At 41.1% G+C, this 16,487-nt stretch overlaps 1 protein-coding gene across 2 annotated transcripts in view; it reads right to left on the reverse strand.

Annotated features, from left to right (window-relative positions):
• The window catches only part of RASGRP3 (RAS guanyl releasing protein 3), a 301,226-nt gene that overhangs the window by 156,675 nt on the left and 128,064 nt on the right, over nt 1-16,487 (reverse strand). The gene's annotated exons all lie outside the window — the stretch shown is intronic.

A 16,487-nucleotide genomic window follows, 5' to 3' on the forward strand; every position in this document is an offset into this window, starting at 1 on the left:
CACCATTTTTTTTAGGGACCACCTCACATTTGAAGTGAGTTTGGGGGTCAATATGACAGAAAATACCCAAAAGTGACAACATTCTAAAAACTGCACCTCTCAATGTACTCAAAACCACATTCAAGAAGTTTATTAACCCTTCAGGTGCTTCACATGAATGAATGGAATATGGAAGGAAAAAATAAACATTTAACTTTTTTTCACAAACATTTTACTTCAAAACCATTTTTTTTATTTTCACAAGTGTAAAAAGAGAAAATGAACCACAAAATTTTTTGTGCAATTTCTCCCGAATACGCAGATACCCCATATGTGGGGCTAAACCACTGTTTGAGCACACGGCAGAGCTCAGAACGGAAGGAGCGCCGTTTGACTTTTTCAATGCAGAATTGGCAGGAATTGAGATCGGATGCCATGTCGCATTTGGAGAGCCCCTGATGTACCTAAACAGTGGAAACCCCCCACAAGTGACCCCATTTTGGAAACTAGACCCCTTAAAGAACTTATCTAGATGTGTTGTGAACACTTTGAACCCCCAAGTGCTTCACAGAAGTTTATAACGTAGAGCCATGAAAATAAAAAATCATTTTTTTTCCCACAAAATGACCTTTTAGCCCCCAATTTTTATTTTCACAAGGGTAACAGGAGAAATTGGACCCCAAAAGCTGTTGTCCAATTTGTCCTGAGTACGCTGGTACCCTATATGTGGGAGAAAACTACTGTTTGGGCACACGGTGGAGCTCGGAAGGGAAGTAGTGACGTTCTGAAATGCAGACTTTGATGGAATGGTCTGCGGGTGTCATGTGCGTTTGCAGAGCCCCTGATGTACCTAAACAGTGGAAATCCCCCACAAGTGACCCCATTTTGGAAACTAGACCCCCCAAGGAACTTATCTAGATGTGTGGTGAGCACTTTGAACCCCCAAGTGTTTCAGTAAAGTTTATAATGTAGTGGCGTGAAAATAAAAAAATCATTTTTTTCCCACAAAAATGATCTTTTAGCCCCCAATTTTTATTTTCACAAGGGTAACAGGAGAAATTGGACCCTAAGAGTTGTTTTCCAATTTGTCCTGAGTACGCTGGTACCCCATATGTGGGAGAAAACTACTGTTTGGGCACACGGTGGGGCTCGGAAGGGAAGTAGTGACGTTCTGAAATGCAGACTTTGATGGAATGGTCTGCGGGCGTCATATTGCATTTACAGAGCCCCTGATGTACCTAAACAGTGGAAACCCCCAATTCTAATTCCAAACCTAACCCCAACACACCCCTAACCCTAATCTCAGCCCTAACCATAACCCTAACCACAAACCTAACACCAACACACCCATAACCTTAATCCCAGCACTAGCCCTAACCCTAACCCTAGCCCTAACCCTAACCCTAACCCTAACCCTAGCCCTAACCCTAACCCTAGTCCTAACCCTAGCCCTTGCCCTAGCCCTAGCCCTAACCTATGTACCTGCTTTTTTCTTTTTTTTTCTTTACTTTTTTTTTATTTTTGTGACAAAATCGCTGCGCTGCGATCTGACTCATAGTAATGCCACTTCTCCTCTGAACTCACACTGACAGATGATCAGAGGAGAAGCAGCGTTACTATGTGACAAGATCGCTGCCTGGCACACAGTAACATGACTTCTCCTCTGATCTCACAATGACAGATGATCAGAGGTGAAGCAGCGTTACTGTGTGACAAGATCGCTGCCTGACACAGCTGTGCCAGGCAGCGATCAGCTGTGCCAGGCAGCGACCTAGTCACACAGTAATGCTGCTTCACCTCTGATCATCTGTCAGTGTTAGATCAGAGGAGAAGCCGCGTTACAATGAGTGAGATCGCCGGGAAACAAGCAGCTTTCCCAGCGATCGCTCGCATTGGCTGCTGTGACGCTGACGTCATCAGGACCTGAACCAATCAGGTCTCGATGACGTCGGGGGTCCCAGCATGCATTGTGCACCGGGATCCCCACGTTGTAAGGTATGTGGGGTCCCGGGGGGCACAAAACCGCCGACAGTAGATAAACGTCGGCGCTGCACAAAGCCCAGCAAGCGCCAACGTTTATCTACTGGGCGGTCGGGAAGCGGTTAATAAAGGATATATTTATACTTTACGTTAGTGTCTGCCATTTTCTCCTCCCTTGTTTCATTTCTTCATAATTTGGGGTAGATTTAGTAATCTATTTGCTCTTAGACTTTTGCAACATTATTTGACTTTTATGTGTTTTAGATACCTTTTGCTGTTCATTTGTGGTTCAACACTGTCTGAGATGAAGGTGCACCATGAACTCAAAAAGTAGCTACAGTAGCTGAAGTAGTTAGCATTAGGAAGATGAGGCTTTTTTTTAGGTCTAGGAGACACCTAACTTGAATTCTTTTGTTGTGTGAAACATTGCCAACAAGACTCAATATATAACCATTCTCCTTGCAGATCATCAAACAAATTGTGCTTGTCATTCAATACTTTACACAAGGGTCCAGTTTGTCTAAAAAGACATTTAGCTGAATTGGGGACTGACTAGCTGATAAAGGACTTGTTTTGACTTATCTTTCACTTGTCTGTCACTTGTCTGGGGAAAACTCAGTGGTCATAGTAGACATCGGTACCAATGACAAAGATAGAGGCAGGTAGAAGGTCCTTAAGAATGATTACAGAGAACAAGGAGAGGAGCTGAAGGCCAAAACCTCCAAGGTGGTATATTCCAGAAATACTGCCAGTGCCACAAGTGTCATTAGAAAGACAGCAGGAGCTTAGGGAGATAAATAAGTCGCTTAGAAATTGGTGCAAGAAGGAAGTGTTTGGGTTCCTTTTGTCCACTCAAGGCTCTACAGTAGAGACAGGTTGGACCTCAATGGGGAGGGTGCAGCTGTGCTTTGAGGAAAAAATGGTAAGACTGATGTAGGAGCTTTTAAACTAGGATTGGGGGAGGGTAGTTGTACTAATCAGGGAATAGAGTAGACAAAGGGATTGGGACACTAGGCGTTAATAAGGAATTAGGGGGGCTGAGATATGCATTGAAAGCAGAGAACAGAGTAGGAGTAACAAATGTGCTAATAATATTAAATAAAGGATGGAATCTCCAGCGCTGGACTTCAGTTAAAAATACATCATTTATTGTAAATTCTTAAAATCGAACAGAAAAAAGTGTGGATAAGGACATACAGGCAGATGGGGTCTCTGGTGGTCTCCAACCAACGCGTTTCGACCTAGAGGGTCTTACTCATGGTTCACACTAGACCAATACTGACGACTACAAATAGTACAAAAACTAGTAAATCACAGGTGTTGGACAAAAGAATTAATGAAAATAGGGAGTATCCCTACCAGTTAACTCTTGCAAACACTCAGCCTAATGTGGAGCTGAAACAAAAACTAGTCGGAAAAACAGGAAAAAAAAAACTAATAAAAAGATATCATAAGCTCATATGACTCTCTTGAGCAAAGGCTTGGGATTTAGTCCAGTCAACAAATTTGATATTTATCAGACTCTTCTAGATGTGAATAAGTTTGCCAGAAATTTAACTTTGAAATGTCATTTTGACTACCAGTCCACCTCTTCAGAGACCTTGTCACTGTCTGGATCTACAAATATTCCTGAGTTAATTTTTCCCTATGGAAATTTTTCTTTTAAAGATCTTATAGGCTATTCCACTCTTAGAGACTTACAATCACATTCCTTACCAAAAAATAGGACTTTAAATGATCTCTTTAAAATGCCCAATCCAGGGTTTTATCCAGTTCAGTCTAGACCTGCTATTCTAGATATATTCCAAGAACTAATAGAGAAAGATTTAGTGGAGCTTGATAAAATAACAGAAATGACATATGACAATTTAACAGCACAAGAGAGAGCAGCTATGAAAGAGTTAAAAGATAATGCTGACATTCTGGTGAGACAGGCAGATAAAGGGGGTGGAGTAGTCGTGCTTAATGCTGGTCTGTATTATTCAGAAAATCTGCGCATTTTGAATGATTCTGCTACCTATTCCAAGATTTCTAGTGATCCCACGTCTAAATTTCAGTGTGATTTGTCAAAATTATTAAACGATGGTTTAGTCACAGGGGCCATAACACAGAAAATTTATGATTATGTTAATATCAAGAACCCTGTGATTCCCATTTATCATGCGTTTCCTAAAATCCACAAGGATTTGTTCCCCCCCTTTAGAACTATAATTTCGGGGATAGGGTCTTTTTCAGAGAAATTGGCAGAGTGGGTTGATCATTACCTACAACCTTTGGTCATTGATCTTCCAGGATATATCAGAGACACCAAAATGTTAATCTCTGCCTTGGATGATTATCATTGGTCACCAGAATATTCATGGATTACTTGTGATGTGGTGGGCTTATACCCGTCCATACCACATAATGTGATTATCTCTAGTCTCACATTCTTTTTGGACAAATATAGCACATATGTGATAGAAATTCAATCCTTCATTGTGGATGCAGTCTCATTTCTTCTCTCACATAATTATTTTTCATTTGATGGAATTTTTTTCTTACAAAAACAAGGAGTAAGTATGGGGGGTAAATGTTCCCCAGCTTTAGCTAATATTACAGTAGCTGTTTGGGAAGATAAATATATCTTATGTAACAATAATCCCTTTTCACAAAATATACAACTATATGGTCGCTTTATAGATGACCTGATATTGATTTGGAAGGGAGACATCTCAGGGATTAGTGATTTCATTAGCTATAATATGAATGATTTTAATCTTTCATTTACATTTACAGTGTCGGATTTTTCTATCAGTTATCTGGATGTGACTTTGTCTGTGAATTCTGACAGCCAAAAGGTCTGCGTTTTTCCTTTCAGAAAACCCACAGATACAAACTCAATTTTACAAGCTTATTCTTGTCACCCCAAGCACGTGGTTAAAAACATTCCAGTGGGAGAATTAATTAGGTTAAAAAGAAATTGTAGTTCACCTATAACATTTGCTAAAGAATCAAACAAAACCCTTTCTAGACTTAAGGACAGAGGATATGCTAATTGGATGCTAAGGAAAGCTGATAATATTGTCAGCAGGATCGATAGACACACCCTGCTGAATGAATCTCCTTTGAGCCTTGTACACACTGGAGTTACTGCTAACAAGAAAAAGAATCGCACACGGGCCCCCTGTAATAATTATGACCGTCCTATAGTTAGTTTTTCTACCATGTACAGTCCACAATTCAATAAGATAACGGACATTGTCAAAAAATATTGACCTATTTTACACAATGATAATAAACTTGGTCAAATTCTGGACAATACCCAGATACGATACATAGCCAGGAAAGCTCCTGCTTTGAGCGATATCTTATCCCCCAGTCTTTTTATCAGTAATAGGAGAACTAAAAATAATACTTGGTTGTCATATAAAGGCTTTTCCAAATGTGGACATCATCCCTGTAAAGTCTGCAATTATGTGGTTAAAACCAGCAGATTCACTTCTAGTGTTACTGGCATATCATACCCTATTCAGTCTCACATAAATTGTAATTCAGAAGGAGTAATATATGTTGTTGAATGCGTTTTTTGTAACCTACAATATGTAGGCTGCACAATAGGACCTCTTAAAAAGAGAATTAGGAAACACTTGTCAGAAGCTGCTAGCAACAATTATAATATCTCAGCAGTATCTTATCATTGTAAAACTGTTCATGGAGGTAAAACTGATAGTCTCAAAATTATAGCAATAGAGAAAGTCTATAGATCTACTAGGGGAGGTGATTTCAGGAGAAAATTATTAAATCATGAATCCTTTTGGATTTTTAAATTAAATACAAGAGTACCATTAGGTCTGAACAAACGACTTGATTTAATATTGCAATTAGATTGATATTTTCTTCTGTATATTTACATTCTACTTAGTCCTATTCAATTCTGGTTATTCTGATAATTTTTGTGATTGTTATTATATTCTTATGATATCTTTTTATTAGTTTTTTTTTTTTTTTTTTTTTTTTCCTGTTTTTCCGACTAGTTTTTGTTTCAGCTCCACATTAGGCTGAGTGTTTGCAAGAGTTAACTGGTAGGGATACTCCCTATTTTCATTAATTCTTTTGTCCAACACCTGTGATTTACTAGTTTTTGTACTATTTGTAGTCGTCAGTATTGGTCTAGTGTGAACCATGAGTAAGACCCTCTAGGTCGAAACGCGTTGGTTGGAGACCACCAGAGACCCCATCTGCCTGTATGTCCTTATCCACACTTTTTTCTGTTCGATTTTAAGAATTTACAATAAATGATGTATTTTTAACTGAAGTCCAGCGCTGGAGATTCCATCCTTTATTTTGCTTCAGTCAACACCCCTGATCAAGGTGACTCCGTGCGCAGGAGGATTATGGATCGCAACCGAGACTGGTGAGCTGACCTCCCTTCATTTTCCCTATCCTTCTATAATAATAATATTAAATGTCTGCTGGCAAATGCAAGAAGTCTCGCAAACAAAATGAATGATCTGGAGACTCATGTCGGTCACAGAATACGATGTTGTGGGCTTGACGAAACCTGGCTGGATGAAAGCCATGACTGGGTAACAAACTTAGAGAGTTACACTACATTTAGAAAGAACAGGAAAGACAAAAAAGGTGGAGGTGTGTGCATCTTTGTAAAATCCAACTTAAAAACTGTGCTCAATGAAGACATTGGAGAAGTTACAACAATGTAGAGTCAGTATGGGTAAATATACATGGGGATAGCAATAATGGAAAGCTGCAAATTATAGTTTGCTATAAGCCTCCTAATATAGCAGAACAGGTAGAGGACATACAGGTCAGGGAGCATTTGGGATGCAGTGACCATAATATGGTAAGTTTTAATGTAATTTTCAATCAAATATTCAAAAGGGAAATGCAAAAATCTGGAACTTTAGGAAAACTGATTTCAACAAATTAAGGGAAGAGCTTAATCATGTAGACTGGGACCATGTTATGGTAACTGGAGGGAGCGTACATAAATAGGGCATTTTTAAGGAAATACAACTAGAATCCTGCAGAAAACTTATACCCTCTGGTAATAAAATGACAAGGAATAAAAAGAAACCGTTATGGATAAACAAGATAGTACAAAGTTTAAGAAGACAAAAACAAAGGGTATTCATAATCTTGAAAGTCAAGAAGACTGAATAATCATTTCAGAAGTATAAAGATCTAAATAAGAAGCATAAAAAAATCAAGCTACCAAAGTTATCTACAGAAAACAAATCGCCAACAACTTTAAAATAAATCCCCAAAATGTTTATAAATTCATCAATGCAAAAAAAAACAAACATATGATATCGGACGCTTAAAAGACAACAATAACAAGATAGTTATAGAGGACAAAGAAAAGGCTGAGATGCTAAATATGCACTTGCATGTTTGCCAATGAACTGTCTGTTACATGGATCATTCAACAAGGCAAAAAGCAAACTTCACTACCTGATATAAGTAGTTTAACACAAAAAGAAGTACACACATGCAATTGTGCTCAAAAGTTTACATACCCAGGCAAACTTTTTGCTTTTTTGGCTTTTTTTCACAGAATATGAATTATAACACCAAAACAGTTTTCTCCACTCATGGTTAGTTGATAATTCTTTTGCTTTCCCAATGACTCTGTCATGATCCATGCTGGATTATGACAGATAAAAGCACTAGTAACCTTTTTTTTTCCTTAAGCTGGTGGTTTCAGTTCTAGTTTTGCCCCCGGTGGCCGTTAGGGTCATTGCACTTGATGATTTCTTTGCTTTGCCTTTTGCCCCCAGTGGTCACTGGGATTATAGCAGCAGGGTCAGAGTCCTGGTTTGGAAGGACACACAGTGAGGAGTTCCTTGCAGCTCTGACAACGCTTGGTGACGTAGCAGCTATTCAGGAGGAAAGCTGCATTCTGGTGCTGGACTCTGTTGCTGGGAGCAAGAGCAACAGAGCAGAGCTAAGTGCTGTTATCCCTGTTTGTATTTTTCCCTGGTGTGTATTAGTACAGCGGTGGGGCCAGTGCCGGCACCACCCAGCTTCCTAGCAAGGGATAGGTGTAGGGTGTGCTAGGGTGACAGGTTCCGGCTCGGCGACAGGTGAGGAGCCTGTATAGGGAATGTTAGGAGTGTTAGGGACACTGACTCAGGGGAGTGCAGGAGGTCTCCACGTCCCCGTTCCCTATTGCAGGTCCCACCATTGTAACTGTTTCCCCTTCCCCGTGTCTTGTCGTTTTAGTTACCGGCCTGCGGGTCGTGTCACACAGGACAGTTACACATGCCGTGTCTTGTTGTTTTAGTTACCGACCTGTGGGTCGTGTCACACAGGACGGGTCCATGTGACAGACTCACAATCCAGAAACATCAGTGGCTGGGTGAAAGATGCAAGGGTCTGTCTGGATCCCACAAACTCACTCAGCCTTTATGCACACACACTGATTACAAGCAAACAGGTCACAGGGGAGGATGTTACCTTTAGTAGCCATTCAAACTCATTTGTGTCAGCTTCTGTGCATGTAATCAGGCCAAAATCACGAGGGTATGTGAATTTGATCAGGGTCCTTTGGATGTTTTGGGCTGTCATTATTATTTAAAAAGAGAAAACACAGTAGTTTGACAGTAAATGGCTTCACCCAACCACTAACCATGAGTGGAGAAAAATGTTTTGGTGTTATCATTCATATTCTGTGAAAAAAAGCCAAAAAATCAAAAATTCTGCCTGGGTATGAAAACTTTTGAGCAAAACTGCACATCTGAGCAATTTAAACATTGACAAATCCCTTGGCCCAGATGCCATTCACCCATTGATACTGAGGGAATTGACATCAATAATTGACAGATCACTGTATCTCATATTGTAACAGGGGTGGTGCCACAGGATTGGAGGATGGCAGATGTGGTACCAATATTTAAGAACGATAAGAATGTGGGTCCAGGTAACTACCATCCGGTAAGCCTGACATCAGTAGTGTGCAAAATTTTTGAGGGCCTTATAAGAGATGACATGCAGAAATATATTTTAGATAATATAATAACTGACAACCAGCAAGGATTCATAAAAGATAGGTCATGTCTAACTAACATGTTGGGTTTCTATGAGAAGATAAACCTGTATATTGATAATGTGGCTGATGCGATTTATCTGGATTTGCAAAGGCATTTGATACGGTTCTACATAACAGTCTTACACTGAAGCTCCATAAGCAGGTACTGGGGAAACTTTGTGTAGATGGGTAAGGAATTGGCTAAATGACAGGAAACAAATATTTGTCATAAATTGTATGTTCTCTAAAGACCTTGTGGATGGGATTGAGAGTAAAGTGTTGCCGTATGAAGTTTTGTGTGCCAAAACTCAAACACCCACCAAAACTCTCTCAACAATATATCAATCTTTGCTTAAGATAGATGTACCTTTAAAATGAGCATACTTAGCTCAGTGGGAAAAAGATTTAGCCATCTCTTTTTCCGAGGCACAAATTAAGCACATTTATAGAAATACTCATAGCCCCTTGCAGTGTGTACAAATTCAAGAGAATTCATTCAAAATTATATCTAGATGGTATATGACTCCCAACCAAATTCGTAGGTGGAGTAACACAACAGAGAAAACTTGTTGGCGGTGTGGACAAACTGAGGGCAGTTACTTTCATATCTGGTGGTCCTGTAAAACTCTTCGACCCTTTTGGGACGACATCTCCACAATCATGAAAAATATTTTGGGGAAAAAAAGGTCAATTTGAAACCAGAACATGCATTATTAAATTTGCCGTTATGGCAGAACAACTATAATGCCTCTAAATTAGCTCAATTTATTCTCACAGCTGGAAAAGCCTTGATTCCTATTAATTGGACTCCTCAACTATACCCACTACTTATCAAATCTATTCTAAAATCAAGCAAATTTTTCACATAGAACAACTTGCGGCAAGAGTAAATCACAACACTTCCACCTTCCAAAAGATCTGGAAACATTGGATTCACTTTAGAACTCATCCAACTTGCTACTTATCTAATACATCTTGACTTTGTACCTGCGCGATCCCAGGATACTGACTTTGCCCTCCCCCAACATTTCAACTCTCCCTAACTCCCACCTTCCCATCCCCCACCTCCACCTTCTCTCCCCTATTCTAAACTCTCTCCTCTCCCCCTTTTTCCCCCCCTTAAAATTTCCTATTCTCCTTTTCTTCTAATTATACTTCTTTACCTTTTTCTCATTAAATACTAAAGTTTATATGATTCACTGTTTTATGGTGATTGAGTACTTTGTATAGATCTAAATGAACAATGCATTAATCGAATACTTGTTAATGTTTATAAGTGATATTAACATTATCTCATGCACTGTTAATTCAATTTAATCTTTCCAATAAAAAGAACATTGAAAAGAAAAGAGAGTGAAGGGTCAGTGTTTGCTGGCGACACCAAACTATGTAGGATAATAAAATCTGACCTTGACATTACACTATTGCAAAACGATCTAGATAAGATGTCTGAATGGGCAAACACTTTGCAAATGAGATTTAATGTAGATAAATGTAGAGTAATGCACCCAGGACAGAGTAATCCTATTTCTGCCTATACATTAAGGCCCTTTTACATTTAGCGATGCACCAGCGATCCGACCCGGTCAGCATCGCTGGTGCATCGCTAAATGATCGCTAGTGAGCTTTCATACAGAAAGATCTCACAGCGATGCAGCAGCGACGCAGCCCACGATCCTCACCTTTCACACACAGCGATCCAGACGTCCTCCCGCCCGCCTCCATGCGTCGCTCGTCTCACACAGCAGGAAGCCCCAGCGGGAAGCGCCCGACGAGAAATGGAGCCGCCCAATCTCGCGCGATCAGCGATGGACAGCGGGGGAGCCGGTCGGAGGTAAGTATCACACATAGCGATATCGCTAGCAATATCGCTATAACGTCACAAAACCAGTGACGTTTTAGCGATATTGCTAGCGATATCGCTATGTGTAAAACCCCCTTTACTTGGAACTACAGAACAAGAGAAGGACATGGGTTTCTGGTTACAAGTAAGCTCAGCAGCAGTACTCAATGTTAGGCAGCAGCTTCAAATGCAAACAAGATTTTAGGATGTATAAAAAGAGAGATAATCCCCCGATCCCAAAGTATTGTTAACTCTTTATAAAGCACTGGTGAGACCACATCTAGAATATGGGATCCAGTTTTGGGCTCCACATTTTAAAAGGGATATTCAGAAGTTAGAATCAGTTCAAAGACAAGTAACTAGATTATTACAAGGGATGGAAGGTCTCTCATATGATGAAAGGTTGAAAATGTTGGGCTTGCTTAGCTTAGAAAAAAAAGCCTCAGAGGAGATCTCATTTACATGTATAAATACTGTAACTCTGACACTTCATTAAGATATTATCGTCCTACAGTATCACACAATTTATTTCTCTCTTACCCCATCGCTGTCAAACATCAAACAATTGGACTCTTGAGACAAAATAACCATCCTCTCTTGATGTGCTTTGCTTGCCAACATGTACCAATTAGTGATGAGCGAGTATACTCATTGCTCGGGTGGTCTCCGAGTATTTTGGCATGCTCGGAGATTTAGTTTTCATTGCCTCAGCTGCTTAATTTGCGACTGCTAGACAACTTGAATATATGTGTGGAATGCCTGTGTGTTAGGGAATTCCCATATGTATTCAGTCTGTCTACAAGTCGGAAATCATGCAGCTGAGATGACAAAAACTAAATCTCTGAGCACGCTAGGGGAGACCCGAGCAACAATGCTACTCGCCCATCACTAGTACCAATCCTTAAATTCTTTTAGTTGATTCATTATTTTTATTTTTCACAAGAATAAATCCATGCAAACTTATCATTTGCAAACAGTGTCTATTGTTCCAGCCACTACATACAATTGCAACATCCTTTTCTGTGGCCTCCTTGCTAACACCCTCGCACCTCTCCAGTCCATCCTTAACTCTGCTGCCCGACTAATTCATCTCTCTCCTCGCTAGTCCTCCGCTTCTCCCCTCTGCAAATCTCTTCACTGGCTTCCATTCCCTCAGCATATCCAATTCAAATTACTAATACTGACCTACAAGGCCATCTATAACCTGTCTCCTCCATATACCTCTGAATTAATCTCCCGATATCTTCCCTCACGTAATCTCCGGTCCTCTCAAGACCTCCTTCTCTCCTCCACACTTATTCGCTCCTCACCCAACCGCCTCCAAGACTTCTCCCGAATAGCCCCCATCCTCTGGAATTCTTTGCCCAAACACGACCGGCTATCAAATACACTTGGATCCTTCAAACGGAACCTGAAAACCCACCTCTTCAGGAAAGTCTACAGCCTGCAATGATCCCCGCTGCCCCCTCACCACTACTGGAGCTACTGCCTCACCATCACTGGAGCTGCTGCAACCCCCCAACCTACTGTCTCCATCCCCACCATCCTGTAGAATGTAAGCCCGAAAGGGCAGGGTCTACTTTCCCCTCTGTATCAGTCTGTGATTGTTAGTTTGTTTACTGTAAGTGATATCTGTAATTTGCATGTAACCCCTTCTCATGTACAGCACCATGGAATCAATGGCGCTTTATAAATAAATAATAATAATTTCCCTGTATTCATTATTTCTACTGAGCAATGCAACAATACCACCTTCTTATGATTCATGGTCTTCCACTTGCCATACTGACGCTTGATTTTTTTCCATGCAGTCATATTACTCTTATTAGATTGGATTGCTGTGGCGGTGTTTTGTAAAATGTACAACCAGTTTCCCATCTAACTTCTTACTTGAATTCATGCTGTCTGAAGTCAGTTTCCTATAGCTTTCAAAAATGTCATCAGCTTGTTACACTGCAGAATTATCCTGTGTGACTCCACTGTTATCATGACGCATCCAGGCAACATTTTACATATTGTTTACTATAGATGGCACATGTGAAATCTGTCTTTCGGATCCTTGAGTCTTTCGAATCCTGACCAGAAAAAGTCAGGAGAGCCACAGAAAAGTATCCTCTTGTCACTAGTTAGCAAACACTGGTTATGTTGTTATAGCAAAGATTTGGTTAAAGGGCAAAACTTAAAGAGAAACTGAGAGTTAAAACATGCTCCACAATCAACAGCAGCATGTATCAGACACTGGCTACATGATTTCAGTCAGGTGTGTCTGACTCTGAAATGCTATGACACTTCAGAGAAAACATACTTTAAAAGATGCAGAGGACTGAGCCAGATGGGAAACTAGTCTGACGGGGCGGATCCCCGGCAGTCGCCCTGAGTGACAGGTCTCTCCCCATACACGCACGCAGGGTTAGACCTGTAAGAAGATGGACCGGACCAGGGGTACCTCTCTTGCGCAGGTTCCGGAACTATCGGGGCTGTCACCATTGTTGCCTGGACAAAAGTCTTTGTTAAAAGGGGATGTGCATGGGAACAGAGCAGGAGACTGCACGCGCAGCAGGGGAAGGTTCGTGCTTTGTCCTTTGAGCAAAGTGACAACGCAGGCCCGCGCTACAGACCTCTGACTGCAAAGGACAGTTACTGTGAGCAGAGACCTGCTGTGTGCCCGCTGGCTCCTGCATCCGAAAATGCTAGACGCTCAGGGTCGGTTTGTGCTGCGCACTTTGCCGCCTCAGACAGACAGGGTGACTTGCATAGAACTGTGTCCTACCTCACCCGCAGTGTTCTGCAAAGATGAACAACACTCGGGCAGCATCACAGACTATTTTCCACTCCGCATGGCGAATCCAGACCCAGGACCCCACTCGAGACAGCGAGGACTCATTGCCACTGTTGTAAACTGGATCATCAACTTCTTCAGGACTACCCCAGAATCAGCTGGTTGCGAAGGCGCTATCGTTGAACATTAGGACTCTGCAGCTAAGAAGCCGTCAGACTGATAAGTTTAACCCCTCAAAAACAGTTTATTTCTCTACTGCCATTGTTACTTCAACCCGCCTTATACTGTGCCTTTCCCTCCCACCGTATCCCTGTTTACCCATCACCTCCCTGTGTGGAGTAATCCCTTTGTTAATAAATCTGTTAACTCTTGTTCTGCCTCCTTTCTGTCACTGCATCCCGCAACCTGCTCACAGAAACGCCACTGGAAAGTTGCGAGAGGGGAGAATCCACCATGGATCCACCTTTCTATCAAGTCTCCTGTGCAGCTTTGTCCTGATGAGTCAAGCGTACCTAGATGAAATCATACAACAAGTTCTTGATACTGTGGGGAAAAAAGTATTTAGTCAGCCACAAATTGTGCAAGTTCTCCCACTTAAAAAGATGAGAGAGGCCTGTAATTGCCATCATGGGTAGATCCCAACTATGAGAGTCAAAATGAGAATACAAATTCAGAAAATCACCTTGTCTGATTCAGCAAGATTTATTTTGTAAATTATTGTGGAAAATACGTATTTGGTCATTTGCAAAAGTTCATCTCAATATTTTATTATAAATCCTTTGTTGGCAATGACAGAGGTCAAACATTTTCTGTAAGTCTTCACAAGGTTGGCACACAATGTTTATGGTATGTTGGCCCATTCCTCCATGGTAACACGGACTTTCAAATCCTTCTAAAGGTTTTCTATGGGCTTGAGATCTGGAGACTGGTTAGGCCACTCTAGGACCTTCATATGCTTCTTACGAAGCCACTCCTTCGTTGCCCTGGCGGTGTGCTTGAGATCATTATCATACTGAAAGACCCATCCATGTTTCATCTTCAATGCCCTTGCTGATGGAAGGAGGTTTGCACTCAAAATCTCACGATACATGTGCCCATTCATTCTTTTATGTACACGGATCAGTCATCCTGGTCCTTTTCCAGAGAAACAGCCCCAAAGCATGATGTTGACACCCCCATGCTTCACAGTATGTTCTTTGGATGCAACTCAGCATTCTGTGTCTCCTCCCAAGATGATGAGTTTTGTTTCTACCAAACAGTTCAACTTTGGTTTCATCAGACCATATGACATTCTCCTAATACTCTTCTGGATAATCCAAATGCTTTCTAGCAAACTTCAGATGGGTCCGGACATGTACTTTCTTAAGCAGGGTGACACGTCTGGTACTGCAGGATCTGAGTCCCTGGCGGTGTAGTGTGTAGCCTTTGTTACGGTGGTCCCAGTTCTATGCAGGTCATTTACTAGGTCCCCCATGTGGTTCTGGAGTTTTTGTTCACCATTCTTGTGATCATTTTGACCCCACGGGGTGAGATCTTGCATGGAGCCCCAGATCGAGGGAGATTATTAGTGGTCTTGTATGTCTTCTTTTTTCTTATTATTGCTACCACAGTTGATTTCATCACACCAAGCTGCTTGCCTATTGCAGCTTTAGTCTTCCCAGCCAGGTGCAGGGCTACAATTTTGTTTCTGGTGTCCTTCGACAGCTCTTTGGTCTTCACCATAGTGGAGTTTGGAGTGTGACTGTTTGAGGTTGTGAACAGGTGTCTTTTATACTAATAACAAGTTCAAATAGGTGCCATTACTACAGGTAATAAATGGAGGACAGAGGAGCTTCTTAAAGAAGTTACAGGTCTGTGAGAGCTAGAAAACTTGCATGTTTTTAGGTGACCAAATACTTATTTTCCACCATAATTTGCAAAATAAATCTTGCCAAATCAGACAAGGTGATTTTCTGGATTTGTTTTCTCATTTTGACTCTCATAGTTGTGGTCTACCTATGATGTTAACTACAGGCCTCTCTCATATTTTTAAGTGGGCGAACTTGCACAATTGGTGCCTGACTAAATACTTTTTCCCCACTGTACATGCTGCCAGTGTTTCAGGCAGCATGTATCAGATGTCGGGTTCACTTTAATCGTGTCACCAGAGTTCATACTTAAATGTAACCTGTTATGTCAGAAAGCACTATATAACTGCAAATATAGGGTTGATATGCAGGTAAATAGTGCTACAATGCTGCCCGGCCGCCACAATGATAGTGCGTCTACTGAAAGAAAGTGAATTTATTTCCTCCTGGGAGTTTTCAGTCAAGGTGCTTAAAAGGAGCGGTTACCGTCACAAACACAACATTGATCACGATACTTTGATTGACAGCTCGCGCTGCAGCACATGTGTGACTGTGACAGGTAAGTTCTCTTTCCAAACATATACACATTAATGTGGAGCTGTTCCCCTCGTGAAATATAACTGCTGCGACTTCCCTCATGTTACAGCACTCCAGTCCGAGCAGCAAAAGCGTTGTACAGAGGGGCATGTGACCACTCCTGTCCGTGATCTCTCCCTATTGAATTTCACTGTGCACCATCACTGTACGTGCGCTAGTTTCTACTGGTGTATACAATATAGTTGGATGTTTCTGATGGACAAATCTATTCACAAATTTCTCCATAAGTAACCATGTTCCAGAACACAGAGCTGTACTTTGATGATGTAGCTCTTTAGAAATTAGGGCATTGACACTGTTCTGGTAAATTAATTATAGGAGTAACTTAATTAAATACATTTTTTCTGAAAATTTATATTAAAAAAAGTTAGAACGTAGACAATTCCTTAAGGCTAGGGTCACACGAGCGTGGATTCTCTAATCTGAGAGAAT

The sequence above is a fragment of the Dendrobates tinctorius genome, unplaced genomic scaffold, assembly GCF_039654945.1.
Source record: "Dendrobates tinctorius isolate UK_male_01 unplaced genomic scaffold, ASM3965494v1 ptg000250l, whole genome shotgun sequence".
In the NCBI taxonomy this organism is placed as follows: Eukaryota; Metazoa; Chordata; class Amphibia; order Anura; family Dendrobatidae; genus Dendrobates; species Dendrobates tinctorius.